Source organism: Cupressus sempervirens, chromosome 10, assembly GCF_028749045.1.
Source record: "Cupressus sempervirens isolate cs-2001-9-10 chromosome 10, ASM2874904v1, whole genome shotgun sequence".
NCBI classification, from domain to species: domain Eukaryota; kingdom Viridiplantae; phylum Streptophyta; class Pinopsida; order Cupressales; family Cupressaceae; genus Cupressus; species Cupressus sempervirens.
Window position 1 is genome coordinate 883364268 of NC_143127.1, and position 27741 is coordinate 883392008.

The 27741-nt window shown below is 34.1% G+C and overlaps 1 pseudogene; it reads right to left on the reverse strand.

The window, feature by feature from the left end:
- Positions 1-27741, reverse strand: part of LOC149536814 (uncharacterized) — a 94153-nt pseudogene that overhangs the window by 8136 nt on the left and 58276 nt on the right.

Sequence of the window (27741 nt, forward strand, 5' to 3'; positions counted from 1 at the left end):
ATTCAAAATGCACTTATGAGAAAATACCTAGAATGAATGAAATTGATCGAATAATGAAGGTATGTTAGTTTGAGCTTCACTTAGTTTCGAGAATACTTTAATATTCTCTACTTAACAAGGTCAACCACATGAAGATGGAAGCTCATCTAGCCTCACCCCCCTCCCCCTATCATCAATCCAAATTCCCCATTAACATATAATTACATACATCATTCATTCATTCATCTATTTATGAACTATAATATTCAATCGATACAATCACATAACATTCATTAATATGACATAAAATTCAATATTAATATGCAACATTAATCAAGAATTAATTAACACATAACAATATTCCTTAACATGACTTGAATTTCAATATTAATATGCAACATTCATAGATAATTACTTAAAATAATGTTGTTTCATTATCCAACAAAGTTTATCAAACAAGGTTTACCGAAGAGCATTTTTAAAGAATCATTTCTTTTTTTGGGTTTTTCTTAGATTTATTAAGAAAATGACTGATAGGAGCATCAATATCTTCCTCATTCTCCTCCTCTTGTGGATGTAATGTAAAATTATGATGCTTCCTCCTTATTTGAGGAGCACGAGGTTTCTGCACTAAAGGGGGGTTTGCTACAATAAAAACTAAATGGGTTAAACTCACATGCTTTTTTTTGTTACAAGTTTTTCATTAACCAATAGAACATAACATGCATTTTTCTTTACTTGACAATGCCACATCATGTACAATAAAATTTTGATCGATTTCCACCTCAACATGTTGAACACTTCAAACATGCTCCAATCATTCACCATGATGTTCAACATGCTTTAAAATATTCAAATGTTAAACGATCAATTGCAATTGAAGACGTTTAATTCTATTTATAATTAAATAATTTATTTCCAATAGAAAAGTAATATCTCCACCACTATGATGCATATCATGGCCTTTGTCATGCATAGGTTTTGTGATAGGATTTGAAGGATACAGTGAAATGTCATATGTTTGGATGCTCTATCAAAAATATTTTATTAAGTAGGTCCTCTAAAGATGTAATGAGCTTATTTTTTAATTCAGGACCCTATTCATTCCACCTTTGTTGAAAAAACAAAATTGTTAGATCAATAACTTTAATATAGTATAACAAATGGAAGAAAAGAAAAATAGTATGGCAATGATATGAAGCTACATATCTTTTAGATATGGTGTGCCCAAATAGCTTCAATGTCATTTCAAAAAGAATATCATAAAAACATCATTTCCTACAAAACCATCATGGGATTATCAGTCCAAAATGAGTTATGGATAACTAAACTACAATTACAATGTAAGTAATAACAACTCTAAAGCACTTGGAAGCTTTGGTACTTTAATGGAAACATAATTTTCTTGTTCAACAACAATGACCCCACAAATGAACTAGTACTAGTAACATGAGCTGATCCAAGAAATGGTTCAGCTTTAGTAGTAGTGATCTCTATTTTTGTATCAGTTGTAGGTGTACATTTTAGTGCACAAAATCGGTCCATGGGCATAAAATGAACTAAAGAAAAATAAATCAATGCATGATTAGCATATAAAAAAAAAAAATCAAAACAAGGTTTTACTAGTTGTAGTTGGTACAGATGAAGATGTCTACAAGCTCCTTGTTGTCGACATTACAGTTGATAGTATCAAAATGGTGATCGAAGGAGGCATCTACACTTCATCATGAGCTAAAGAATACATTGTTAATAAAGATATTTGCAATGGATAAAGATCAAATGGGGTACTAGAAGTATCTCAAACATAAGTTGAGTCAATAATGCATGAAAAGGATAAATGAATGGTTAAAGGTTTAAGGATTATTTACATGAAGGTTGTATGCTACAACCCTCACCATGTTGACCATGTTTCATAGGTGTCAAAAATTCCTATAAGAAGAACACATCATATTTTGTATCATGATCCATAAGCTAGTATAACATATAATTATCTATTGAACTTTTATTATTTCTTAAGATTAATTACTGCTTATCTTTATACAATTGACTCTAAGTATCAATTCATCTTTGAGTGCCTCTAACTCCTTAGTTTTGGTTTGTTCCATGAAGAAGGTAAGAATTTCTTTACTATATTTATTTGTCATCTAAGTAGCCATGAATCCAACTTTAGTGCTACATGTGATGTCATCTAAAAATGTTACCTCAATCTTAGATCACATTTGATTTGCTATCATTTTTTCTTTTCCCTATCAATAATACCAAGTTGTGACATCAATATTAGTAAAATTACATCAAAATAAATCCAAATCCATAAAGAAAAGAACATAATAATATGAAATTTGTTTCTATATTATTTGCACAATCACACCAATTAATGTATACCTTTGCTGAAGAAGGTGTGTCAGGGACATCCCCACCTATGCCTTGTGGTGTGTTGATGTTTAAAACTACTGAATAAACAAAATGTTCAATACCAAAAGATAACACTTACATAACCTAAGGATTAGCTAATTCCCATTAAAAATTACATAAGTAAACCATTTGGACCCAACTTCAACAAAACCATGGATGGTTTCCTACTCTTTAGGCTCTACAAAACCAAGGTGGGTATACCTAAGGGACAATTCACCAGGATACTATTGCATGGGACTTAATTTAGTTTCATTCTAATTTTCATCCTCTATCCCTATCACATATGAAATTCATCCACTTGTTGATATTCTTTGGTTCATGTATATCCCTCTTAAGTAGATTTGGTCCTAATTCTCCTTAAGTTTACAATTACTTCTGGGAATAGCAACTATCTAATTTCCAAAAGTAAAATATAAATGAGTGCTAACCAACATTATAACTCTAAACAAAATGGAATGAGAATGATTTTAGAATTGAAAAACTTGGATATGTAGCAGCATAATTTACCCTCTAACACCTCTGATCTATATGACCAGTGCTTTATCCATAGGGGCAAAGAGTTAACTATTAATAAGAGATCTTGTTCAATTAACTTGTAATTGAATTTATCAATTGCAATCATCGATTTCCATTCTTATGAAATATCCTTTTCATAAAATCATGAATTCTACTGATCTACTGAAGCATTTACATAATCCCTTGAATTAAAAGCAACAATAAACCAATATACAACCCATATAGACTACATTCAACCAAGTGAACCTTATTCAAATGGTCTCAAAATTAATAAACTCATGAAATGGAGATAGAAAATAGTGATACAGATCTAGTGTAAATACCCTCTTGTATTATCCTTTTGTTGATTAATACAAGAACTAATAAAGAATCAATGAAGAACCCATAAATTCATGTTGATACTAAAAATTTGATATAAAAAAAAGTAAATAACTAGGAATAAATTCAAACACAACTACACATGCCTGGACTGACTACACTATTTCTTGACAATCCCAAAAAATAGATCAGAATTTGGACCCTTGTTCCAGCCTTGGGATCTCACTTAAATATGTGGGATGCAATAAGCTTCAGGCTTGGAAAACTTATCAAGTGCCCAGAAAAACAAAACTTAATGTAACAAAAAGTTAACACATCATTATATACTTTGGTAGACCCATTTCTGTTACATCATAACAAAATATTGGCTATTTTGATTCGCCACCACTTTTCTAAATCTTCTGAATATGCTGCCACTAGGCTGGCCAATGATGAGTCCTGTGGTGTTTCTAAATCAACTTTTACTCTTGGATTTTCACTATTTTCACCTTGGATGAACAACATTACTTTTATCCTTGATTGTTTCTCTATCACATCCACATCTTGCGCTTCTGTACCTACAACTGGAGCTAACTGGTGACCTTCACCTTCTTAATTTTTCATATCTAGTGGTGATGTGTCAATAATATGTACCTCATCATCTTGTATCTCATCATCATCTGTTCCAATTTCCTCAAGTTGCTCACCATAGGTGATATCCACCATCCATGTGTCAAATAGAGTATCATCTGCCCAATCAAATAGCAAAATATCTCATTTCTTTTTGATAATATATTCTGCTTCCCCATCAATATCAAAAAATTCCATTTTTAAAGAATCAAAGAATATTTGGGCTTTCAATATTTCTTTATTTGTGTTAGCCCACCATGCATGCCCTTTTTCATTGATAACCCTATTCATCCTTAAACAAAATAAATCATCCAGCTCCTTGGCCCATTCATCTTTGTTCTTTAAATTATTTCTCCTATCTAGGGCACAAGGAAACAAACTAAACTTTTGGCTCTTGTACTTGTTCAAGTAGCCAACTATTATTCTTTGCAAATGAAATCTTTTATTGTCAAAATCAGGAAGGTTAGAAACAATATCAAAAGTTTTCTCAATTTGATCATAGGAGGTTTTTATTACAGAATAACATAAAAATGTCATTTCTTTTCTCCTCCTTACCCACTTAATCACAATAGACTTTAAAACCTCATCACTTGCTTTTAATTCCTCCCAAATATTTATCACCCTAACCGACTAATCATGGACTAGTGGCCATTCAATTTTGTTCCCCAAATACGTGAGAGCCTTTCTTAATTTATCTTCATATTTTCCCTCTAACTCCACATGTAATGCCCATAGCTTGATTTTTCTTCTTCAAAATCTTCTGTTGTGTAGTATTTGAGCCTTTGTGGTGTATCTAGTATTTCTACGAGGGCGGTAGATTTGAAAGGTTCAACTGAGGCCTTGTGGACCTCCTCATTAGCTTGTTTTCAAGCTCAATCCTCTTTTTAACCTCTTTATTGTAGGCCTCTAGAATTGTTTCATATTTTCTCTATAATTCAAACATGGCCTGTTCTTCCTTCTTAGCAGTGGCCAAAAGAAATTAGGATGAATCCACATTCCAATGTGCTGCTTGTACATGAGAGGTATTAGCAACTCTCCTTACAATTATGTTTCCCATCAATCCAGATTCATCTGGTTGTGATAATGTGGCTCTAGACCATCTTCTTAATGATCAACTAACCAATGCCACTTGATCCTCAATAAAAGTAGTACCTTGGAAGTCCTTTTTACTAGTATTTATTTTTGACCTATCTTGGTTGTCAAAAATAGTTTCTAAAACAACTAGACCCTTTGGGATTTTATTTGTCTTTAATTGCGCAACTTCCTTCCCAAAAATAGTATCCTTTTAATTTATATTTTCTACATAAGCTACACAATAAATTTCTTGTCCTAACAACATATTCTCATAGTTCAAAGATCTCAGGATATCCTTATCATCTTCAAACACTTTCCAATTCTAGACATTATCAGGAACAGAGGGTCTAGTTTGAGTCTCAACTTTGGACACACTAGTGAATGTGACATCATAAGGTTTTATTGCTATATTAGCTAGCAAGTCTGCCACTTTGTTCTTGGTGCTATCCTTCCAAATTATCCCAAATGCATCAAAACATTCAATCATGTCCCATACAAAATTTTTGTACTATTTTAATCTCTTATTCTTTGAAACATAAGCATTTCTCACTTGGGATACAACCCATTTAGAATCTCCTATAACATGTAAATATTTTATCCCATGCTTATGTGCTGGTCTAAGACCTAATAGTAAAGCCTCATATTTTGCTATATTGTTGATACAAAGGGAAACTTAAAGTTAAAGAGAATTTTTATGTTACCCCTGTTGAAGATATCAACAAAATACCTACACCTACTCCATCTTTGTAGCAAGCACCATCAAAGAACATGGTCCATAAATCTCCCTTATCTATTTTTGTGTTAGCTTCTACTTTGATCTGAGATTTATGCTTTTCTTTCTTCAAAGTCAAAACCTATGCTCTAAATGCATTGACATCTGTATCTGCAAACTTTGTCCTATCATCCTCAATATCTTCTTCTATCATATATATGCTTTTTGGTTCTCGGTTTATTTTTACCAAATTCCCATCAATGTAAAAAGTAGCAAATGATAGATCACATTGCAAACTTCCTCCCATGGAAACACTCCATTTTCTAGATAATAACATACCATACTGAGGTGGAATATCAACAACCAACACACTCATAGTACGTTCTTTGTCTGGACAGGCTATTAGTCTATAAGGTAAAGCAATTAATAGTACCTATGACTATCACTTCTCTTTTATCCATGGCACAACATCTTCCCTGACTAGTATGAACTTTCAAACCTAGTTCTTTCATTATTTCAAAAGGCATAACAATGTTGGAAGCACCAGAATCAGTCATGCAATTTTTTAATGTTTTATACTTTACTATGATACTTAAGAAAAATGGCTCAACACTTCCCAAACATTCATTAATAGAGCTATCAAAAAACATCTGAGGAATATGAGATACAACTACTTTAGCTTCTTTATCTTTTACCTTTTATTTGCTTCCTTGTTTGGGACCATGAGTTCCATTGCAATCTTGTGTTGTCTTTACATCATTATTTCCTAACCATGCTATGGCTTTATTTCTGTGTTCAGGGATTCTTAACAATTCAGAAAAGGAAACTTTAACAGTGATCTATGATAGAACATTTAGCATATCTATAGAGGAATATGAGGAGCTATCAATATTCATATCATTCTTCCCATGATGTTTATCATAAATACCTTGATGATTCTTGTCACTTATAGTGATCATTTTTGATACTTTATCATCAAAATTCTTAAGCAAATTATTTGAACATTCTAACTCCTTAAGATTTCCTCCTTTCTTTGGTTCCCACTTTTTACCTAGAATTTTAACCTTCACAACAGGAATTTCTTTAGGCTTTACAATTTTCTTTTTCTTAGGGTCAATTTTCTTGATAAATATACTAGCCACCTTACCATTATCAACATTTTGAGCCATATGGCTGGTCTATACTTGAGCTACCATGCTAGAAGTAATCTAGTCAGACTCTTGTTTGGAAGGGTTCCTTAGTATCACCTCCTCTCTAGTAGATTCCATGTTACATACATTGTCCTCAGCATCATTCTATTCATTAGAAAATATCTACTGCTGCATATGACTTTGAAAAATCTTTGTTCCACTACATTTCTGTTAGGACCATCATTGTCATAATGGTCATAATGTGACTCAAACATATTACATCCTACACCATCACTACTTTCTTCATGTTCTTGGTTTTCTTCTACCTCAGTTTGATTTCCAAAAAATGACAAAGCTACTACACAATACTCAAGAGCATGAGGTAACTGACAAAGAAAACACCATGTAGGTTCAGTAGTGGGTTTAGGGTCATCTACCACATTTATGGAATTTTTGGATAAAGGATTAGGGGTAACCTTGTTATTGGTATTTTTAGGAGGAACATTGGGGTGACTATCCTTCCAAATAGTTCTATAAGGGAAATTTTGCAATCTATTCTATCTATCAAAATTGGACTGATAAGGGACCTTATTTTCAGGGGGATTCCTATCATTTTTTCCTTGGGGAATACTCAAACCTTTTATAGCATTCAAGACTTGACACATCTCACTAGGCTCTTGCCTTTTTCCTCCTATAGATTTGTGCTCTTCTTTTCTATTTCCCTTACTCCCAAATAACCTAGGGTCATACCTTTTATTCTCTAATCTCCCTCAAATTGTCAAGTTATTTTCTATATTGATAGCAATTCTAAAAGCATCTCTTAAAGTTTTAGGCTCCTTATCCCTAAGCTAATCTGCCAATTTTCCATCAAATGCATTCAAATAAGTAATCATACAGACCTTATATCATCAACTTGCATGGCTTGCATTAGCTTATACATCCTCTTTTGAAACCTGGTGTTGAAATCAGTAAAAAATTCATTATGCAACTTCTTAATATTATTGAACTCACTTAGAATATAACTTGGGCTTTTTTATCACCATATTGTTCTTTATAGTAATACTCAATATCTTTCTAATCTGCAATGGATGACTCATGAAGCCTCTTGAACCATTCTCTAGCATCTTTAGTTAATGATTGAACAAATAACTTCATGATAACATCTTCAACCTCAACCTCATAATCACTCATCATGTCAAGAATATTTCTCAAGTGGTGTTCACAAGTAATAACATTACTTCCAACAAACTTGGGCAATCTTTTTCTCATTTCCTATGGGATAGGGTTAGGAAAACCAAGAAAACCTTCAAAGCATATCTGCCTATAACTTTCTAATTGAATAGGTGTTCTTTGTAAATCAACCTTAGAAGAATTGATAACATTTATTTCATTATTATTAAAAGCATTACTAGTACTAGGATCTGCAATAGATTTATTGGGATCCATTTTTTGTGATGAAGAAGATAAGAAGGAAGTAGACAATCTAGTATTATTCTGATTTGCAATATTTGTTCTATCCTTATCTTCAGGGGAAAATATAGACTACTTAGCATTTTCTAGAAACTTAATTTTGTTATTCATCTCAGCTATGGCCACCTCATTCTCTACAATTTCCAATTTCTTAGCCAAAGCTTCCTTCTCCTTCTTTTTTCTAACTCAACATCAGAAGTTGAAAAAGAATCATGGATCTGGATGGGCTTTGTTGGTTCATTTATCCTAATACTAGCTTCCTTTTGTTTTCCCTTATCTTGAACACCAACAACACATTCTACATCTTGTTTAACATCTAGGTTCTTATAACTCTTGATTTGTTGTATCACAAGACCCTCTTTGTTTAGATCTTGATCCTTTAACAACTTTTGCTCTTGAATTTTAAGTTGTTCCACTTGACTCATAATTTCAGGCTGTCAAGCACTAGCTGCTATCTCATTTTTCTTTTTTAAAGCAACAATTCTCCTAAGTAATTCTTGCTTTTCTTCATAGGCCTTCATGATCTTTTCCTCCCTTTTCTTCTAAAATTTCCTATCAATGGCTTCTTGCTTAGCAAGTTGCATTCTCAACATTTCATTCTCATCAAGGTTAGGAATGGTAAACCTAGAACCAGAGGTCTTCTCATCATTAAAACTTTCAGGATCTAAATGTTTTGGTCTTTCCTTTTCAGGAGAGTAATTTGACATGAAAGGGTTTGTGCTATGCTAGAAAAGATTGTTGCTAGTCCTATCATATAGACTAAGTGCACGTGGTTAGTCAACCTTTTCTTGACATATCATTTTAGGAGTATTATAGAAATCATCATCAGACAAAATAGGATGAGATCTAGGCCCTTTGCAGAAAGGATCATTTCAACAAAAATGTAGGTATTATTTAACTTTGCCATTTGCTCCTGGGAATAATTTCCCTTCTACATCTGAGCTACTTTCACAGCCTATTTTTTCTTTCCTCTATAGGAAGATTAGTCTGTAACTTAATAGCTGGGTTCTTCTTCACATTTGCCTGTGTATTTTTTATACTTCCCATGATATAAAATGTTCTTAAACTTGACACTGGTTAAAACCTTTCTGAGTTGCCACCCACTTAGGAAAAAGTACTACAATAGTTTTACTGACCTAACAGACTATCATAAGATCATTATGAAAGAAAAGGACAAATAAAGTGCACCCAATCAAAATTTATTTTGGGACTGTAACTCTTTCCTAGCGGATAAGACACCTTTACAAGGATGATACATGTCAGTGTAGACCTATAGAGTGGGGTTGTGATTCTCTTCTTTTAAAATTCTCATGGTTTGTCACTAGAAAAGTCCACTAAAGCCACAAGTAAGTTAATAGAATCTAAAAATTGTAATACTGACACTTGTCCCCAGTAGAGTTGCCATTTTGTTGGTGTTTAAAACTACTAAATCAACAAAATGTTCAATACCAAAAGATAACACTCGCATAACCTAAGGATTAGCTAATTCCCATTAACAATTACATAAATAAACCATTTGGACCCAACTTCAACAAAACCATGGATGGTTTCCTACTCTTTAGGCTCTACAAAACCAAGGCAGGTATACCTAGGAGATAATTCACCAGGATACTGCTACATGGGACTTAATTTAGTGTCATTCTGATTTTAATCCTCTATCCCTATCACATATGAAATTAATCCATTTTTTGATATTCTTTGGTTCATGTATATCCCTCTTAAGTAGATTTGGTCCTAATTCTCCTTAAGTTTACAATTACTTCTGGGAATAACAACTATCTAATATCTAGAAGTAATATATAAATGAGTGCTGACCAACATTATAACTCTAAACAAAATGGAATAAGAATGATTTTAGAATTGAAAAACTTGGATATGTAGCAAAAAAATTTACTCTCTAACACCTCTGATTTATATGACTAGTGCTTTATCCATATAGGAAAAGAGTTAACTATTAGAATGAAATCTTGTTCAATTAACTTGTAATTGAATTTATCAACTATAATCACCTATTTCCATTCTTATGGAATATCCTTTTCATAAAATCATGAATTCTACTGATCTATTGAAGCATTTACATAATCCCTTGAACTAAAAGCAACAATAAACCAATATACAACCCATCCAGGCTACTTTCAATGAAGTGAACCTTATTCAAATGATCTCAAAATTAATAAACTCATGAAATAGAGATAGAAAATAGTGATATAGATCTAGTGTAAATACCCTTTTTTATTATCCTTTTCTTGATTAATATAAGAACCAATAAAGACTCAATGAAGAACCCATGAATTCATGTTGATACTGTCATTTCTATTTGATATAAAAAAAATTACATAACTAAGAATAAACTCAAACACAACTACACATGCTTGGACTAACTGTACTATTTCTTGACAATCCCAAAAAATACATCAGAATTTAGACCCTTGTTCTAGCCTTGGGATCTCACTTAAATATCTGAGATGCACTAAGCTTTAGGCTTGAAAAACTTGACAAGTGTCCAAAAAAACAAAACTTAATGTAATAGAAAGTTAACACATCAATAGATACTTTGGTAGGCCTATTTTTGTTACATCATAACAAAATATTGGCTATTTTGATTCGCCACCACTATTTTGAATCTTTTGAATATGCTGCCACTAGGTTGGCCAATGATAAGTCTTATGGTGTTTCTAAATCAACTTTTACACTTGGATTTTCACTATTTTCACCTTGGACAGATAACATTACTTTTATCCTTGATTGTTTCTCTGTCACATCCACATCTTGGGCTTTTGTACCTGCAACTAGAGCTAACTAGTGACCTTCACCTTCTTCATTTTTCATATTTGGTGTTGATGTGTCAATAATCTGCACCTCGTCATCTTGTATCTCATCATCATCTATTCCAACTTCCTCAAATTGCTCACCAAAAGCAATATCCACCATCCATGTGTCAAACAATGTATCATCAGGCCAATCAAATTGTAGAATATCTCATTTCTTTTTGATAACATATTTTGCTTCCCTATCAATATCAACAAATTCTTGTTTTAAAGAATCAAAAAATATTTGGGCTTTCACTATTTCTTTGGTTGTGGTAGCCCACCCTGCATGCCATTTTTCATTAATAAGTCTATTCATCCTTAAACAAAATAAATCATCTAGCTCATTGGCCCATTCATCTTTGGTCTTCAAATTATTTCTCATATCTAGGGCATGAGGAAATAAACTAAACTTTTGGCTCTTGTACTTGTTCAAGTAGCCAACTATTATTCTTTGGAAATGAAATCTTTTATTGTCAAAATCAGAAAGGTCATAAAAAATATCAAAAGTTTTCTCAATTTGAGCATAGGAGGTTTTTATCATAGAATAACATAAAAATGTCATTTCTTTTCTCTTGCTTACCCACTTATTCACAATAGGCTTTAAAACCTCATCACTTGCTTTCAATTCCTCCCAGATATTTATCACCCTAGCCAATTAATCATAGACTAGTGGCCATTCAATTTTGTCCCCCTAATATGTGAGAGCCTTTCTTAATTTATCTTCATATTTTGCCTCCAACTCCACATGTAATGCCCACAGTTTGCTTTTTTCTTCTTCAAAATCTTCTATTGTGTAGTATTCTAGCCATTGGGGTGTATTTGGCATTTCTATGTGGGGGGTGGATTTGAAAGGTTAAATTGGGGGGTGAGGGTATGCTATTTTGGGCCTTGTGGACCTCCCCACTAGCTTGTTTTCAAGCTCAATCCTCTTTTTAACCTCTTTATTGTTGGCGTCTAGAATTGTTTCATATTTGCTCTGTAATTCAAACATGGCCTGTTCTTCCTTCTTAGTAGTGGACAAAAAAAATTGGGATGAATCCACATTCCAATGTGCTTCCTGTACATGAGAGGTATCAAAAACTCTCCTTACAATTATGTTTCCCATCAATCTAGACTCATCTAGTTGTGATAATGTGGCTCTAGACCCTCTTCTTAATGACCAGCTAACCAATGTAGCTTGATCCTTAATAAAAGTGGTACCTTGGAAGTCCATTTTATTTTGATCTTGCAAATTCAATTTGTTTGAAATAGAATTGAAAACTAAGGTATCAACAATGTCCCAATTTGGTAATAACAAAATGCTAGATGCCTTCACCATTTGTCTTCCTTCATCAAGGCTTATATTCTAAAATTCTCTTATCATTTCTTCTTTTGTTTGATTCTCAATAGAGGCCTCATCCATTTCTAGATGCTCTATTTTCAACCTTTTACATCTTTCTTCAGAATTATTCATGTTCGCCGTCCTAACAAATTGCTGGAAAGCCCTAGACTTTACAAAATTGTCATTAGCCAAAAATTGATGACTTGCCTTTTATAATATAGGGTCCAATTCCCTACCTCTATAGTCAACTATTGTTAGATCCAAACTTGGTGTAGCAGGTTCTTGAGGGTTACCCTCATCTAACTCTGCTTGAGTAATAAAAATAATTCCCTATGATCCAATCTGCTCAATTTGCTCACCAGTGAGCTATTCTTCTCCAATCCTCAAAGGGGATTGAGTGGGTGAATATTCCTCAACTTTAGAACCTTTCTCCCTCATTACCTTCTGCCTCTTAGGAGAAGGTTCATTAGGTCTCTCCTCTTGGACTGCACAAGTGGATCCCATTATTTGCTTGCCCTTATCTATAGGATCCCTTTTATTCTGAATTACAATATAACCAGGTTTCTTTTGAACAACTATTTGTCCAGCTCCTATATTAGGAGTGAAAGCCAACCTCCTCATGACCTCCATAATTATATTGGCAGTGCTTCCCCATTCTCCTCTCTATTCAATTCCATCTCTTTACCAAAATATGCCACCCCTTTAAACAAGAACATTTGCATTAATAGAGAATAGTGCCCAAAGGTCTTCTCCACTTTCCCTTTGGCAATTCCAACCAAACCAACATGGATTTATTTGGCTAAAAAGGAAGAAAAATAAAAAATAACATCTACATCAAAAGAGGCAATTTGAACCATCATATACATAAGACCAATGGGCATGAAATCTTGCTCATCTTCACCAAAAACATGACACATGGTCCTGTATATCTCTACAGCCTAGGAAGTAAAAATACTCTTCTTAAAAGGTTCCCTCGAGGCTGCAATGATTACTGGAAAAGTTCCTATTTTTCCAACATGTACCCTTAGTGCACCTCCCCTAATCACATCCTTCTTTGCCTTGTATTCATTCTCTAGTTCTGACAGATTAATTGGCACATGATAATCTGACAATGACTCTAGGTGAAAAACCTCTCTAATTTCCTTAGGGCTAATTGAGATCAAAGGCACACCTTCAATTCTTCTCATCACCCTAATAGCTTGGTCATAATTCTTGGCAATGGCTTGAAGAAAATCATAATTCATGAAAACACTTGAAACTACTAGTTTTCCCAAATCAAAATTCCAGATGTTAGCATGAGGGGCAAACAAATTCCTTTATTAAAACCATTTTTTGAACAAAACAAGACCAATTTGCATAGTTGTTACATCCCTAACCTAGTTCCCTTTGTCATACAAGCCATCAAAAATCTTAAGCCTAGGGTTTAAGGAAATTAACTTCTTAACTTGTGCAGGTTTAATGGTGGACTTTGGGAGTGATTCTTGCAAATCATCATGAACATTCCTATCCATATAATTTACTTGCCTAGAAACTGCTTTCTTAGGAGGCATCTAGACTATAATTCATAGGAATTGGAATGCTACAAATGTTATAATATGAGTACTTACTTGATTTTCCAAACTTGTTCTTCTCTAAACCTCTTCAATAGCTCATGAATAGGAAGGATTGCTTCACGTCTTTGCTAGCTTATCACAATATCATCAGTAGGCTCTTGTGCTCAGAAAACATGAAATCTTTGTTTGCATGAGACTAAAAATGGAAAAATCTCTTGTATTATACTCTATTTTTCTCATAGATGAAGCTTTCATTCATCATAAATGCATAGAATTGAAAAATAGAGTGACATCACATTTCCTTTTGAATTTGCACCTTTGATCCTCAAAAAATTGTATGATCCAGGAATAAAAATTGGGCTGACTCACCTTTCTTCTTAACACACTAGCAATCAAGCCAATAAAATGATTCCATCTATACCTTTCCTTCAATGATGGCATTTTAGTCTAGGCCCACTGATGATTGGGGACATGTATCATCAACTCGCTACTTTGCTATGCATAACTTTCAAGCATCGTGCTATATTGAGATAGCGATAACCATTGGTGCTACTTTGATCATGTGGCAAACATTTGATACAACTCTTAAGAGAGAAATGGTGGGTCCCTCATTCGCTATCTCACTATACATAATCTTTGTACAACTCTTCATAGTGAGATAGAGATGGCCATGAATTTGAAGTTAATCTAGGGGCTTGGAACCTACATGAATCTTTAAAAATGTGGTGGGTCCCTTGCTACCTTGCTATGCATAATTTTTGCACATCTTTCCATAGCGAGAAAGAAAGTATTGTTGATCCATGCTTGATCTGATGATCATAATCCTTTACATGTTTTATGCGTGGGGTGTGGGTCCAAGTCACTACTAACATTGAACTGGCCTAACATGCTAGTGTATATATATTATTTTAATCCCCAATGACATCATACCTCTTTGGCTTTGTCGTGTTTGTTATTTTCAAGCAGGTCACTACATCACTATCGGCGAAAGTCACTTACTTTTTGATAGCAACATAGTGAGCTCTGGTAACCCATTAGAAATCTAGACCGAGAAAATTAAAAATAGAATAACCATGATTGACACTGTCACAGAAATAAAGGCATAGTTTATAAGATATCTTCCTTAGGATCCTCAAAATCACTGCTCGTTTTAAAGAACACCATCTTTTGCAATATTTGGGCACTCGCTATGTCACTACCAAAAATTTGATGACTTTCTCGATCGTAATGTAGTGAGCTTTGGTAGATTAAGAACTCTAGTGACAAAAAATATATGACACATTTTTTTGAAATTTCACCAATTAATACTACTGTCAGAGAAGGTGGTCATACACATTTATGAAACTACATCATAATTTTGCAGTCACATCAATCTTTAAAAAGGTTGCCACTTTCTTTATATTTTGAGCACTCACTATGTTGCTACTGGTAGGGCGCATAGATTTTTTAGTCATAACATAGTGACTCACCAAAAAAATTTGGGTCCCGGTGACAACACTTGCAAATTGCTCCTCGTGCATCCTTTTTGATACTGACAACCCTAGGGCAGAGCATGTGAGCATAAATTTTTCAAATTAATACACTTCTTTGGCACTAGACCTCATTTTTTAGTACCAAAACAAAGTTTTCTAATGGTCACTACATCGCTATAGTAAACAGCCTCTCAACTTTTTATAGTGAGCATGCGAGATCTGTGGATCCAAACAAGATCCAATAGTAGGGCAAGACCTTTTCAAAAAGGACTCAACAATGATTTTGAAGTAGGTAGGAAAATAATATTTGACCCTTTTCTTAAAAAAATTTGCACCAAGATAATTTTAAAAGGGCAAGACCTAGGGTTTTATACAAATTTTAAAGGATATCAAAATACAAGACCCAAAACCTGAAACCCTAGGATCAAACAAAAGAACTCACATCTAATTTTTATATCATGATTTTAAGAAAAGTTACTATGTAAAAAATCAGACCAACATGGTGGATCCATGTTGCCCTATGAAAAAGATTAGTAATCCTTAGCAATCAGTAGCCAAATGAAAGTAATAGACTTAACCAAAAATTATTAATACAATAATAGATTATATATTGGAGGAAATTGGTTTAAAATATCTTATACTTACCAGTCCCATGATAGTAATTTTAAAAAAATTGTATCTACATGATTCAAATTATAATCTATCAAAAGCTTTTCTCCTGCACTTATTGACTTTACCATACATACAAAAACACAATTTTCCTTGTGTTCATCAAATATACAATTCAGCCACTTATTAGTTGACACATGTCAAGAACTATTTATAAAACTTGCAATATTCCCTATTTCTTTTGGCCTTCCATCAATATACATAGTGAGCCTTTTACTTTGATCATTTTCTTTGCATTGTATATAATTTAATGACAATGCATACCTATGTACACTCCTTTTATATTGCACAATCTATTAGAAATGTTTAGAATAACTGAGAGCGATATTGGGGGGAGGGGGGTTATTCATGGCCTATATGTGAAACTTGAACTATTAAACAATAAACACATCAATGTTTACCTGGTCCTACTTAACTTGTTGCTTGATTTGTAATGTAAAATTGTCGTAAACTTAACTTGCATTGCATAATGAAAAAACATCATCACATGCAAAACATTCATAAGAAATTCATTATAGTTTTGGCACTAGGATTTTATGTGGAAACCCAATTTTGGAAAAGCCATCAACAACATGTCAGGTTTTTTCACTCTTTTAAAGTGAGCTTTGTTAGGAGCCAACCCTATTAAAGGTTTACAATACACAATGTGAAATGTGACCTGGTTAGAGTATTTAATCACCCTATTAGGAGTAATCTTGTAAGAAGACATTGATCATTCCATTCAGAATGTCACCTAGTTAAAGGATTTACATAGACCATTAGGTCTTCTAATGACTGTTAGGTCAACCTCTATTAAAAGTATATAAAAAAAAATTATTTACAATGATAAGAAATAAAATAGTAGGTTTTGATATGTGTGATTACAAATCACTTTTGGTGGTTCAGATCTCTGTTCATTCCTTATGTTGGTTCACTAAGAAGCCTTTCATTATCATCTTCGATCTTGATCTACTTGGACACCCTTCAAGAAATTAGTATACTCTTCTCATAAAAAATTAAGACTTCTACTAAAAATCACCTATCAATAACAAAATCAAATTTGTAAGCATTTTTTCCTTTAGTTTCACATTCACACTCTTGTGTGTTTTTGATCAACCTTGCTCTATATATGAACTCACTCATACACACTAGCTAGGCTCGGCTAGGCTTGACTAGACAAGGTACCAAAAGTCTAGTTCTGATGGAGACACAACCAAAGACTAGAATGAACAAAAAGGAAAAGGGAAATATTATTATCAATGAAAAATGCCCTATGGGATTACAATAGTATGATTTTGGAGAAAGAAGTCCTCCACACAATACCTTCTCTCTAACTCCACTAAGAACTTCCTTTACAATGCCAGAAGTGTTCTTAAATAAGCCCTAAATGGTTTGGGGTTAGGAATACATTCTAGAATATGCTAGTTGTCATCCTCCACCAAAATAGAAGGTTCCAAAAGTCACATTAGAAGTCAGTGTAAAATTAGAAGAATCTAGAAACGATAGTCCAACTTCTAGGAGGCATAACTTTTGAACCGAGACTCCAATTTACGAACCATTTACATTTTTAGAAAGGTCTCAAAGTTTTGTATAGCCCTATAGACCAGCTTTAGTTATCCCCCATTTTTGGCTCTGCACGAGGCTGTTTAGTGTCCCAAATCTGACTTTGAAGTGCTCTTAGGAGGTCTCCAAGAAAATTAAAACTGCAATAACTTTTTAATCGTAAAGCCTTTTGACTTGATTCTTTTTTTGGAGCACTTTAAATTACAAGTATAATTATCCCTCCAACTTACACCCTCTAACTCATCATAATTTTTGATTAATTACAAAATAACCCTTTTTCCACATTTACATGTATCCCAAGGTACTTAAAAAGTCTAACCTAGAAAACTAATAGTGGAACTGTGAGTGTTGGAACCTTTATTTGATCCAAATGGGTATCTATAAATAAGAACACATTACACAGAAACTATATCTAAGCATTTTTTTGGGTGATACAGGATTGCCCTTACACCATTGGATGCTCCTGCATCAGACACTCAGGGTAGATTGAAAAGTGACCTTGTACCTTTATGGTAGAGGAAAACCCAAATGGGCAACCTCGACTACTGATATCCAAGTTGAGTCCTCTATTGGTCATCCTTTCCACTTCAGTAGGTATTCTTCATACTGGCTATTTTTGGTACTCCTACCCACCCGACTATCTAGAATCTCTTCTATCTTCTCCTTCTTAAAAGTAGGAATTGGACATGGCTCCAGCATCAACCCCTCATTTGCACAATCATCATGATATTTTTTTAAGTTTTCAATGTTGAAGATAGGAGAAATGTAAATCCCATTTGGAAACTCCACTGCATAAGCATTTCTCGAGTCATGTTTCTTCAAAATTTTGGAGGGGCCAAATTTCTTCATCTTTAACTAGTTGTAAGTACCCACTGGAAACCATTCCTTTCGTAAGTGTACCATAACCAAATCCCCTACTTGGAACTCCTTATGTCTCCTCCTTTGATCTGCCCTAGCTTTATACTATTGATTCATCTTGGTAATGTGTGTAGGGACCTCCTCATGTAGGCTCTTGACATGTTCAGCAAATTCTTTTGCCTCGGCACTTGTCCTCTCCCCTTACTCCATCTTCCTCAATTTTGGTGTAGCCCTTGGGCTACTTCTATACATAATTTATAATGGTGATCTACCAATACAAAATTATTGTAAACAAATTATTCTTGTGGTAGAATCAAATCCCATCCCTTGGGCTTATCTCCCACTAAACACCTTAGCAAATTGCCCAGACTTCTATTTACTACTTCTATTTGTCTGTTAGTCTACGAATGATGTGTAGAACTGAACTTCAATTCTATCCTCAAAATCTTCCATAAAGTCCTCCAGAAAAACCCCACAAATTTAGTATCTCTGTCAGAAACAATACTCTTTGGGAGGCCATCTAGTCTCACCATCTCTCTAAGAAATAAATCTGCAATATGTACAACATCATGAGTCTTGTGGCATGGGATGAAATGTACCATCTTGGAGAACCTATCAACCACCACAAACATTGAGTCATTACCCCTTTGTGTCCTCGAAAATCCATACTTATGTCCTCCCATGGCTTCGATAGAATAGGCAATGGATGAAAGAGTCCAATATTGTGACTAAATCCTTTGGCTGCTTGACATACTTGACAACTTTGTACAAACTTCTTCACATCTTGTGAAATTTGAGGCCAAAAATAATGTTCTCTAAGAATGGCAATGGTCTTATCTTGACCAAAGTGTTCTACCATCCCCCCACTCTATTTCTCCTTGATCAAATTTTCCCTCATGGAACTCCTTGGAATGCATAATTGACTGCCCTTGAACAACATACCATTTTGAATCAAATAATCTAGCCACCTAGTTCTAGCTACAATAATAGGTTCTTTACAAGACTTCCACACTTTAGCAAAATTAGGATCCTTAGGGTATACATTCTTGAGTTCATCAAACCCAACCACTTCAACTTGCATCATTGCTAGCAACAATTGTCTCCTACTCAATAAATCTACAACCCTATTAGACCTTCCACTTCTATGTTTCAACAAAAATGTATAGCTCTGCATGAACTCTACCCACTTCAAATGTCTCTGGTTCAATTTACCTTGGCTATTTAGGTACTGCAATGCCTGGTGATCAGTATACAAGAAAAATTCTTTTGGCAATAAATAATGCCTCCATTTCTTTAAGGCCTAAATTATTGCATAGAACTCTTGACCATAAACATAATACTTCTTCTTTGCATCATTCAATTTTTTGCTAAAATATGCAATAGGCTTACCTTCTTGGCTCAATACAACCCCAATAACACTGCTACTAGCATCACAATCTACCTGGAACACTTTACTAAAATTAGGAAGTGCCAACACATGTTGTTCTATCACCTTCTTTTTCAATAGTTCAAAACTCCTTATAGCTATTGTAGTCCACTTGAACTCTTTCCTATCACCCCTTATTGTTTCAGTCAGGGGTGCTCATATGCCACTGAAATTCTCAATGAACTTCTTGTAAAAACTAACTAGACCATGAAATGATCTCACCTCAGTAGCAGACCATGGAGTAGGCCATTCCAAGATGGCCTTTACCTTCTTTGGATCCATTTTGAGACCTTCAGATGATACAACAAACCCCAAGTAGACTAACTCTTTTTTTTTACAAAGCTACATTTCTTCAAATTAATCAACATTTTCTCTTCCCTCAACCTTTCAAGGACACTATGAATGTGCAATAAATGTTTTTTTGAAAATTAAAATATTATCCAAATAGACAATAACAAATTTTCCCAAGAATTTTTTTAGTACCTCATTCATAAGTTGTGTGAAGGTGCTTGGCACGTTGGTTAGTCCAAAGGGCATGACTAACCACTCATATAGACCCTCCTTGGTCTTAAATGCAGTCTTCCACTCATATCCATATCTAGTGATAGCCACTCTTAAGATCTATCTTTGTGAAGTACTGAGCTCCACTCAAGCAGTCCATAAGATCATCCATTCTTGGAAAAGGAAACCAATACTTGATGGTTATTTTGTTTATAGCTCTAGAGTCTATGCACTTTCTCCACTCTCCATCCTTCTTTGGTGCCAGTACTGTAGGTACTATGCATGGACTTAGGCTCTCTCAAATCAAACCATTCCTCAATAGCTCATGAACTTGTCTGTTTAGCTCCTCAATTTTAGTAGGAGTCATCCTATGAGTAGCCTTCTTAGGCAAACTATCTCTAGGGATTAAATCTATTTGATGAATGATTTGGCTTACTAGTGGAAACCCTTATGAAACATTATTAGAGATGACATCTCCATACTCACTTAATAGGCTTGAAACTTCAGGTGGAATTTCACAACTACCTTCCTTATCTTTTCTAGGAATCAAAGCATAACACATACACTGATGTTTCATACCATCCAAAAAAATTCTTCCATCAACAAGACATATCCTAGCACTAATGCATACCTTTTCACCTTCCTTTATCAAGGGTTTTAGTTTGTGGTGAATTCCATGCTTTGTCAGAGAGTATGTATTTGCATGACCATCATGTACAACACGCCTATCAAATTGCCATGATCTTCCCAACAATAAATGGAAGACATCCATTGGAATAATGTCATGTCCCACCCCAACCATCATAACACTACTGATATTTTGTTTCTTTTGGACTATGATAGTTAGACTCTAGATGACACATTATTACCTCCTATGGACATTGATATTTTGATCCTTAGACTATTTATTTTTGTGTTATGTTATTGGGACATTGATACCTATATCATTAGGCTATATGATGATTCCTTATGATGTTATTAGGACACTAATATTCTAATTATTTTTCATGATGTTATTTAATATGCTTACTTACCTTCTTGATGATCCATATTTCATGATTAAGGCTTATGTTATATTCAAGTGAATCTTTGATTTTTAAATTGTGGTTTCCATATGGTGCTAGATTATCATGTCTTAGCATATTGAGAGTAACATTAAGAATTCATGTATCATTTATAGGAATAAACTAGAATTGTATACTCTTATTATATTTGATGCATTGCTTAATATAGATTAATTCCATAATTTTCTTTAAGAATAAATGATCATAATGTTTTATTATCTAGACTAGAAAATTGCTACAAATGTGAACTGTGTAATGTGATATGAATTGAAATACATATTTCATATTAGTTGTGTTCTTCATGGATGATAGAATGTATGTGATTTATATTTATGTTATCATTTTATCATCTTATTTTTGGACTATTGATATTTGCAACAAGTGTGCAGGAAAGAAGCCCATGGATTTATGGAGAACCTTGCTAGGTGTTTGAAAAACCAAGGTTAACCCTAAGGAGGGTATAACCTTTTTACCCTTGTATTTTATTTGTAAAACCCATTTGTGTGTATTATTGTGATTTTATAAAAGAATTTTTTTTTTTTGATGGCTTGCCAAGTGTGTTGCATGTGTTGTGGTGTCACTTGACACATGGTCTCTTTTGTAGCATGCTTAGTGGGATGGTAGGTGGTTGAGTGAACCAAGGAGTGGTTTGGTAGGATTTTTTTTCCCTAGGTGTATTTATGGGTCCAAGAGGGATGTTTTCCATGTTAGGTCGAATGCACACCTTTTGTGAATTTCTAGGAGGTTTACACCATCCCTAGGGGTAGTTAGAGGCCTTATTTTAAAGTGCATATGATATACCTAGGGGATAGGGGCATTTTAAAGTATTATAAGCTTCCCTAGGCATTGAAAAGAGCACCCAAAATTGTGGATTCCTAGGTTGGCCGAATTTGGAAACTTAAGCATGAAAAAAAAAACATTCTAGGGGGAGAGTTTTGGGAGATCTAAAAATCTAAGTGGGGGTAATTTTGGGAGAGGGAACAAACAAGGGAAGAAGACAACTTAGGAGGAGGATTCCTGAAAAAGAGAGGGAGCTCAAATTAGCTTGGAAACTAGGTTGGTAACATTATGTACCCTTGCTATGAAAGCTTGTTGTTAAGTATGTTATTTTTATTGTTGTATGCATGTGAGTTTTTTGTAATATAGTTGTAATATGGTGTGTAGTAATGTTTTGTTGTTTAAGGTTAAGGGATCATGTTTTAGTTTTTGTGTATGGGTGTATTGTGATTTACTTTGTGATTGTAAATTCATGTGTTCTTGTTGTAGTCTTTTTTTTTGGGTGTGACAAGGTGAGTCTCATCCCTTAGGAAGGAAAGAGAGCCTTGTGAGGGTAAGGGGTGCATAGGGAATGTGTTGGGTGAGAGTCTCTCCTTGTGTAGGAGAGGGATGCCATATGGGTGTTATGGGCCCCATATGCCACCTTGCTGGAGTTATAAGTGTTGTAAGGATTCCATGTGAGGGCAAGTATGTGTTGTTGGGTTGTCATGTGAAGGCATGTGTATAAAAGGTATAGCCTAGTGAAGGCATAGTTTCAGGTGGAGTCTCCCTAGCATTCATTTTCCACCCTTACCCCTTGAGATGGATCTACATGTGATCCTAAGTGGTATACCTTGTTTGGGAATTTTTGTGGTTTTATTTGTGAACTGTAAAATGTGTGAACAGTTTTGTAACGTGAGAATTGTGTTTTAGATAGTTGTCAGTAATGTGTGTCCACCAAGTCAAGGTTCTCCCAGCTCGGGGGTGGCCTTGAAAACTCCTAAGGTTGGGAGGAGAGTACCATGGGCTTGTTGGTGTGTGTTTTATTGCAGGTTGTTGTCTATGGTTTTGAAGACTTGAAGAGAAGAAGGATGTTGTCTTATTTCATGTGTAGCAAAAGCATACATCCATGTGAATTCTTATTGTATTAGGGAGAGTCACCATTGGTTAACCCCCAGTCTTCTGTTATATGACAACTTGTAAGCTAGAAATTGTATAAGTGGACTGTAAAGGTGGACTATACTTGTTAATATGTTGCTACATTTAGTGATTAAGTGATTAAATAAATTTAAATGTCATGCACTATTCTATAGTAGATAGAAATGAGTAAAGTTGTTATATTTTTTTCCTAAACCTATTCTGAAAGAAAATGTGTATATCTCCATTGAATTTGCTACATTTGGTTATTAAGACATTTTGTTATAATTTCAAATAATATTCTAGTTGGAAGGAATTAAAGTGGTTAGTGAAGTTAGTTAAATATATTATAGTAATGTACATCAATATTGTAGATAAATGAACCAAGAAAAAAAATGCTTCCATAAATTTTAAAATATATATATATATATACATTTGTTGGTTTCTTTGACTGTAATAACTTGGTGCACTACAAATAATGTAATAGAGAACCTCATCATGGTGACTCCCAATCTTGAACTTCACCAAATATTGTTCACTGATCAGGACCTTATGATCATCCTTCACCCAAGCAATATGATAGGGTTGGGGGTGTTTCTCCCTCTTGAGCTTTAGCTTAGAGACCATCTCCTCAAACACCAAGTTGTAAGTGCTTCCACCATCAACAATCACATCACAACACTTATCCTCACACTTGCACATGGTACGAAACAAAATCCTCCTTTGTCCAAGTTTAGTCTCACCACTTAATAAGACCCTTTCATTTACTAGAAACTCTCCTCTTTCTGCATCCTTTGAATGTGATGATTGTGCATCCTCATCCACATGAGCAACCCTTTCTTGACCATTAGCTCTCAAATCTATCCTTCCTTGTCATTGAAGGCATTCAAAGGCACAATGACCTTCTTCATTGCAATGAAAATAGGTACCATAGAAGCTTCCTCTTCCTGATCCTTGTCCATGTCCTCTACCTCTTCCTCTCTGATCTCCAAAGTTTTGATCATGGGAGTGGTTGAAACCCTCGGTTCTCTGGTTTCTACTAGTACCCACATCCTTATTTTTCTTATGTGTCTCATTTTGGCCTCCAAATGACCTATTGCAACCCCCTCCTCCTTGACTGCACCCTCTTTTCCTTCCTTCAAACCTTTTATTTATCTTGTCTTCAACTAGTAGGGAAAAATGGTATGCATCTTCAATGCTAGTCATTCTAACCATACTTAACCCCTCCTGAATGCTAGGTCGTAACCCATTGAGGTAATAAGTAGCCTTCTCCTTATTTTCTTTTGCATGACCTAACCTAGTAAGAAGTTGATAAAATTCCTTCATATATTCCTAGATAAATTTTTGTGCTTGCTTTAATCCTTGCATTTTCTTGAACAAATCAAGCTTCTAATCAATAGGAATGAATTGCTTCTTTAGTTTGTCCACCATGCAATCCCATGTTGTGATTTTCTCCTTTCCTCTTCTATTTCTTTCCAGCTAAATCTCTTGCCACTAGATTTTGGCATGGCCTTTCATTTTGGCCTTTGTAAACTTAATCCTATCTGGGTCCCTAATATCCTCATATTCAAAATACTCCTCTGGTTCATTGATCCAATCAATCAACTCATCTAGGTTTAGATTTCTTGAAAACATATCCACATCAATTTTAGTTCTTTTTCCAAGCTTAGAAATGGCCCTAAAAATCCCCTTCTTTGCCTAATTTAGGACTTCTCCATCACCTTCCCTTTCCTATCCAATATTTTCCTCTTCTTCATTTTCTTCCTCACTTTCATCACCTATGGCAATATTCATTCCTCTGCGGATCTGCTCTTGCAATGCTTGAAATTATCTTTGGAAGGCTCTAACCTCAAGAGTAACAACTTTGGACCTTCCATCATGTTCCCTTCATGGAGGCATCTTCTTGTCTTAAACCCACAACCACATAGTCCACGTGCAAACTACCTCACAGTTGGCAATCTGTCTACACACTCAGGAAAACCTACTCTGATACCACTTGATGGAGACACAGCCAAAGACTAGAATTAACACATAGAAAAGGAAAATATTATTATCAATGAAAAATGCCATATGGGCTTACAATAGTATGATTCTAGAGAAATAATTCCTCCACACAGTACCTTCTCTCTAACTCCACTGAGAATTGTCTTTACAATGCTAGAAGTGTTCTTAAATAAGCCCCAAATGGTTTATGGTTAGGAATACATTCTAGAATATGCTAGTTGGCATCCACTGCCAAATAGAAGGTTCTAGAAGTCACTTTAGGAGTTGGTGTAAAATTAGAAGAATCAAAAAATGATAGTCCAAATTCCAGGAGGCATAACTTTTGAACCAGGGCTTTAATTGATGAACCATTTACATTTTTGGAAAGATCTCAAAGCGCTCTACAACCCAATGGACTAGATTTTCTCATCCCCCATTTTTTTGGCCCCTTAGAAGGCCATTTAGCTCCCCAAATCTAACTTTGAAGTGCTCTTAGGCAGTCCCTAGGAAAATTAAAATTGTAATAACTTTATAACCGTAAAGCCTTTTGACCTGATTCTTTTTCTAGATTGCTTTAAATTACAAGTATAATTATCCCTCCAAATTACACCCTCTAACTCATCATAATTTTGGCTTAATTACAAAATAACCCTTTTTCTACATTTAAATGTAGCCCAAGGTGCTTAATAACTCTAACCCATAAAACTAATAGTGGAACTATGAGTTGGAACCTTTATTTGACCCAAATGGGTATCTAGAAATAAAAACACATTAAACAAAAACTATCTCTAAGAATATTTTTTGGGTGATACAAAATGTCCTTTATACCACTAGATGCTCTTGCATTAGGTTCAATATCCCTTTAAATAGGAACTTTGTGCTTTACCATTTTCTACATTCACCATAGATCTTAGTGTTTATGATCAGCTTCAATTCGATTCAATGTATCTATATAACTTTTTGATCATCCTCTAGAATCCATCTATTATGTATTTACCTAATCACCACTTTGAATTTCATGATCTAACTCATCATTCTAATTTTTAACACATTTTACATCTCCTAAGAAATCAACTGAGTTCTCTTGATCTTACGATTCCTTTGAATTTGATCTTTTACTGTCACTCAACAATCACTAAATTTTGATACTTGATTAGCATTAAAATATCTAGTCATTATCTAAGCTTTCTGGCTTAGCATCAACTAACTTGTTTGGTTGATGCTAATGTGTGGTTAACACTAGATTTTATCAGCACTAACTGTGGATTGGTTGATACTAGCATTACTCAATACTCCTTAGTAATTTACTCTTTTTCTTGGCTTGGCTTGGCTTTCTTGACATAAATAATTACTTTTCTTTATCAAAGTCTATGTAATCAAATATCCATTGTAACTTTCTTTTCATAACTTCAACCTTTCCTCTAGGTGCTATAGCTATGAGTAATTCTCAAATCCTCTTCATCAATCAAATAGATATGACATTTAGATTAGGTATTAATATGTCTCATCTATAGATTTGACATCAATGACAAAACAACAATTGTTCCAATTGTAAGTTTCCAACAATCTCCCTCTTTGGCATTGATGGCAACATTTCAAATATTCAAAGTACTAATAATAACTTAGTTACTATACAATCCAAAAGATTTCACTTCCATGAGTGACCACTATCCTTAGTTTGATTATGATTCTCATCCATTCAATTTGTCAAACTTCCTCTATCAATAGGCTTTCTTTTATGATTCTCTCCCTCTAAGGTTTATCTTTTTGTTCTAAGTCATTTTGATAATTCTTAGTCTTTTCTCCTTTTAATAATCTCTCCCTCTTTAAAAATAATGCCAAAGACATGTAGTTGTCTCAGCTTCAAATTCTTCATACATCTGAATTATGTATATTATGTATGTCTTGCTAATACTTGTCATCTAACTATGATTGATCTTTGTATGTTGTACTAAAGTATTCTACCTTAGGCATGTCCCCAAAGTAGATTTGTATTATACCACTATGTAAAACATGCCATGTAGCACATGTGATGCAATGCACCTTGGCTTCTTAAGTAGCCTTAGTTAGATGAATGACCCCTAATTTACTTGTAAGATATTCACAAGCATCTTTTGGTAATAGTTTTTTGAATATGTTAGAAATTTGTTCCTTTGTATTCACATATTCTAGCTTCACTTGTTTATCTTGAACTAGTTCTCTCAAGTAGTGATACTTGATAGCAATCTATTTTATCTTAGTGTACATTACTAGATTCTTTGAAATGTTAATAGCACTTGTGTTATCACAATAGATAACTACTAGATCTATAATCTCTTCTTTCATGCCTTTCAACAATTTCTTAATCCACATTATATTTGAATAGTTCACTGTAGCTACCACATACTTAGCTTCAACTGTTGATTGGGAAATGCAATTCAATTTCTTGC